A 5664-nucleotide genomic window follows, 5' to 3' on the forward strand; every position below is an offset into this window, starting at 1 on the left:
AATGATTTACATTACAGTCTTTAGCATGTTATAAGTATGTGCATACGATTTTTAGCACGGCAGTTTCAACGTTCAAGGCATTTTTCCAAGAGCCTGCGCCATCTCCTCTTTTCAATATTGCTTTCAATTCAGAGCGATTTTACAAAATTAGGGGATACCGAATTTTAACAAACTATCTGTCGCTTTAGCAAACTCTTCGAACTCCCGCAACAATATTCGGGATTGGTTTCGGGGGCCGCACTAATGCTGCCAAGTATGCTTTGAAGCGAGCACCCTGGGCGTAATCGCGCACGTGAAAATGATTTGCTAACCTTCTTCTTTGCCAATGGCGCTCGAAACACGCACTTCAAAGTATGCTTAGAAGGGGCAGAGCGAAATGCAGATACCAGAATCGTTCACCAAAAACACGATCTGCTAAGGCTCTCTTATGTGCATGCTGCCTTGACTTCCTTTTTTTTAACCACATATTCAGCCCAGGTGTCAAATAGTTGGTTTTCGTTCCGCTGCGATAATTAGTGTGTTTTCGGTCCACTCTTACCAAAAACACGGCGTCGGTGGTTTTATTTTTTTTTCGCGGTTTGTTTGTATAGGTATTCACAACCAGCTAGTGTTTATTTTAGGTTAGTTCACCAAATGAGCACTATCCACAGAACTAGAAGTATTAATAGCAGCGATTCGATTATACAAGAAACAACAAACAGAATCAGACGGCGAGTTCTTGTTCGCTCTAACAGTGCCGCGGAATGTACAGTATAACTCAAGCGGACATACTTTTGCAATCGTGTGTACAAAAACAACCAGTATGAACGAGAGGAATCTTATTATGAAAGGGAAGTACGTAGCACATACCCCTGAGTCCTACTTCCGGTAATACGTTATGGCGGCCGGCACATGGAACAAAAGGTGGAGGGGCATGCGGCACTGTCTGCCGTGGTAATTTCATACGCATACACTATTTGCTACGCGCCACTGTGGTCGAAGCTATTTCCTACAACTGTGTAAATAAATATTTCTTACCTCTGAAACTGTCTGCGTGTAGTTCGTAACGTTCCAAGAGAAGACTGACTTCGCCACTGCCAACACAAGAATAGATGTGGTCAAATGGTCGGTTGGGAGGGCCAAGCGGGCAAGGGTTGCACGCCTCTCGAACCACCCTCCGTTACCTTTGCTTAGTGGCTGGGCTTTGCGAGAAGAATGCGACCTTGCTCGAGTAACTTGGATCCGTTCAGAAGATAATCCCCTGTAAACGACAATCTCCGCCGCCGGGGAAGAACGTAAGTGGGCGAACGAGACGCCTCTGGGTTTTCCGTCACGCCAGCATTTCAAGGGTCAGACTTACTGCTTCCCGACACCAGCAGGATTGACGGCTCCGCCCGCGTCTTTGATTGTATATTCATACGGAGAAGGAGAAGAGCGCGACGGCCCGCGGCCGTAGTGCTTTCTGGCTCGCGCTCTGGCAGGCAGTCAGATTAAAAACCTACCGCTGAAAACCACCCCATGTACATAGAGTCAAAACATGATCATCATCGAATGGGAGTGGACGTAGACGTATTATGATCCGATACAAAGTTTCGCTTGATTCCTAAACGAATAATGTCATAGCCAAGTACACCTTCACATCAAATTGCTAGATAGAATTGAAGAGAAGATTGTGTGTTTCTTGAAAGAGATTTCGGCCCCCTTTTATCCAGTCCGCTTTTCTATAGGCCTCAAATAACGCGGGCGAATCTTTCCTTTTGTCGCATTTCCACTTCTCCGCTTCCGTAGATAATGAATGTGGTAGTCTGGTGCAGTGGCTTAGAGCTCTCTTTTTGAAAGGAACCGAAAATAAAAACGGACCAGTACAAGCTGAACTATGCAAGGCGCTTGAAGACGTTTGTCTTCAAGCGCCGAACTTCAAGGAAAACATTTGTTATTTTTTAAAAATAGAAAATAGCATCGCCTGTTGATTAACCTTATAATGCTTTACATTTTTTAAGCAGACCTTATACGAAACAGTTTCTTTTATTTATTATTCTATCATAAGGATAATTCACACTGTTTTTATTCACTGACCTTGTTGCAAACCTTGCAAAAGGCACAAAGCAGTACGTGATGAGGTGCACTCGTCATAAACCACAAAATGGCACATAACTCATGGCAAGCTGAGCTTATCAGAAGCCGTTAAGAGGTTACATAATTAATTAATTATACCCTGAGGGTCCTAATGGACAAAGACAAAATGTTCTGATCAGATCCTGGTCCGCAAAGTAACAAAGCCTCGGTGGCCTCTTCACAACAGTCTCTACTCATCTAAAGCAAAAAAAAAAAGGCTTTCTTTTTTGTTTTCAGTTTATTGATTAATTGAAAACATTAAGGAGCTACATTGGGTTTTGATTGTATTTTTATACCACAAACACACCCCAAATGAAATTTACTTAGTAAATATAAATAACCTATAGTAGGCCGTACATCCTCGGGTGTTTATTTATGAAAAAAATCGGCGGATGTTTTTCATTGTTTATTTATTTTTCAAACATTGGTGTCTTTCGACCAGGGTTGGGCCAAAATACTTAATGTACTTGGAAATACAAATGCTGGGATACATAAAAATAGCTAAAATAGTGATACTTAAATATATCTGTAAAAATGTATTGTGATATGCATTGGAAATACATTTTAACAAGGAGCAAAACGTATTTGGAAATACAAATGCAGGAATACCTCTTAGAGATGGCAGAAATACAGATACTGAAATACATTTTTCCAATTTGCTTGAGGTGTCAACTGTCATATCATAGGCAACAAATTAGTCGGGAGCTTCAATGAAAATCATTCTTGCTTTGTCTGTTATTTTACACTGAAGCGATACAAAAAAAAACATGCAAGCGCTAAACTCAGTTACACTTGAGGAGCAGGAGCTTCTCAAATAGCCCACCTGTGAGCCATTGCCCATTCAAATGCAACGTCATGTTGGCAAAAAAAAAAAAAAAATAGCTGCTCAACAGTTGGTTCATATTAAATCAAAGAAACATTACTTTCACGGCTGGGAACCACATTTCTTCATTAAGAAATGCGCCGCTCACAGCACATTTCTTATCTTCACAGAATAGAGAAGAGGTCGCATAGACAAATATTTCTGGGAATTGGAATGAACCTTGGTCAGCATAGTAACAATGCCCCAGCGTCCCCTTAAAAGGAAAAAAAACAACAAAAAAAACATCTTTTTTTGGGAGGGGGGGGGGGGAGGGGTGGCAGAAGCATGGTGGAAAACATTCTTCAGCTTTGCAGAATAAAGAAGGGGGTTACTAAGATCCGACACAAATAGTTCCGAACAAACCTAGGCTCGCATGATAGCAAATGCACAGCATACCCCTCATAACGCCCTCTGGCCTTCTGTAGCAAAACAAAAAAAGTTGTCATCTTCTTTATCCAGAGGTGGGGGTTATTTCTCAAGAAATGTAACGAAATACATCCCATCTTGATTGTATTGCGGTACCGAGAAACATCCCAAATACATTTCGATACAGAAATACAGATACTTGTGAAAAAAAAAGTGTTGCAATACAGAACTGCAGACACTAAATATATTTCTGAAATACTATCGCAATACATTTGTATTGCGATACTACACAACCCTGCTTTCGACTTGTTGTCTGATGTAGACGCTAAAAACAGCGATGATCGGTGAAAAAAAAATTGGTTTGGGATAAGTTGCTTCCTTATCTTCCGTCCTCTGACATGAATCAACAAGGGCGTTGTGACTGTTGGTAGTAACCGTCTGACTCACCTCTCGGTTCCTTGTGCTCCAAGGTCAGCGATCCCACTGATTGGAGACCCCAGTTTGCTTAATTCTTGGTAGCAAAACAGGCTCAGCAAATGCCTAGAATTAGGGGTTTCAACCAAAATAGTAATCGCCTAGCACCAAATCGTCCCCAAAAACGGTGTTTTTTTGTTTTAACCGATTTTGCATTTTCGTCATCGGCTGACGTTTCTCAGTATTTTTAGGTTAAAACTGGAAAGTCACAACCTACCGATAACTTGGGTTCTGTGTTTTCTGAGTATTTTTTTTCTTGAATTTAAGGGTATTATTTTTTTTTTGGGCGGGGAGGGGGGGGGGGTAATTTTTTGTGCAGATTCGGTGTTTTTTGTGTAAATTAGTTATGACTTCAACCAATTTACACAAAAACACAGAATCTGTGGGAAAAATTAAACACCGAAAAAGAAATACCCCCGAATTCGAGCAAACAAAGTTTGCTCGAATTCGGGGGTATTCCGAAAACTCTGAACAACTCCGAAAACACTGAAGAAGATCAGTGTTTTCGGTTTTTATTATTTTTTCTTTTTTTTGAATTCGGCATGCATTTATTGGTTTTTATTTCGAAATCCAATATTTGGTTTTTATCAGTTAATATACACCAGAAAATCTATCTTTTTTTTTTTCAGTGAAATGTATTCTATTACACCTGTTCTTTTATAAGCACTCAGCGATGGATACAGTTGTAGACAGGTCAAAAAAGCATGTGTTTAGGTCAGTAAGTTCCTTGAAAGTTCGAAAATAAAAAAATAGGTAATTATGTCAGGAATATAACAAGATAGATTAAAAAAAGAGTATACCATTTGTGAAAGTAACATGTATAGAAGGCAGTTTTAAACTCTGACAGAGTTTGAAACTGCCTCTATGCATTGGGAAGTTCTGAAACATTTTTGATAAGAAACTATTTAAACCACTTCTTAAAATCACAGTGAACTTGGCACACGAGAACCGGTCCCCAAGGAGAACAGAAATTTAACTCGGAAGGCGAGCCCGAGTACTGCACCTTAATGTCTGTGTATACAGTTAGATCCTCCCCTGACTAAACGAAGGTGAACCCCAATAATAAGCAACCAGCCCCATAAAACATTTGCAATGAGTTAATAACCCCTACTCCCTGCATGCACACACCCACACACACAAAAAAATGGCTGCACAATTAGGTCTAAAATACTGACCCTTACCTAAACCTATAATGTTCATTGACTGCTTCCGAGTTAGACATGTGTGTCCTGTGTGGTTCCAAGGAGTGGTCACAACCCAGCTTTGTTTTATGCTATTAATTAATTCATTCGCTGATGTTTCAGCACCTCTTCCTCAACCGACGCAACATGGTCGACCTCGACAAGCTGGCCACCGACCAGTACCACGTGTGCCGTGTCCGCGGCATCCAGCGTCTTGCATTTGCGCTCGGCAAGGCACTCGCAAAACTTTATGGTAATTCTATCCTTGGTGGGTGCTGTGCCCCATTCTAACGTTTCGAAGTCCACAGGTGTTTAAGATGTGGAGCCTGTGGCCAGTGGAGAGGTGTATGTCTCCAATTTGCCGGACCCTAGCACTAGCTAAGTTACCGCCGAATTCACAAACCTCATTCCAATTGAGGCGCCCCTCCACTTCCTCAAGGAAGGTGCGAGGGCCGGTGCTGGGGGGGGGGGGGGGGGGGGGGGGGGGCAGTCGCGACGACAAATAGGCGGCCTAGGCTGCTTAGCCGTCCTCGCGATTGGCCAGTGCCGTCCCTCGTGCCTTCCTTGAGGAAGTGGAGGGGGGGTGCCTCAATTGGAATAAAGGTTTGTGAATTCGGCAGTTAGTGTCCCTTTTCCCCTATGTGCAATCCCAGCCAATAGGAGCTAGAATGAAGAGCTTTCCTACAA

This window comes from Ixodes scapularis, unplaced genomic scaffold, assembly GCF_016920785.2.
Source record: "Ixodes scapularis isolate PalLabHiFi unplaced genomic scaffold, ASM1692078v2 ptg001299l_1__unscaffolded, whole genome shotgun sequence".
NCBI classification, from domain to species: domain Eukaryota; kingdom Metazoa; phylum Arthropoda; class Arachnida; order Ixodida; family Ixodidae; genus Ixodes; species Ixodes scapularis.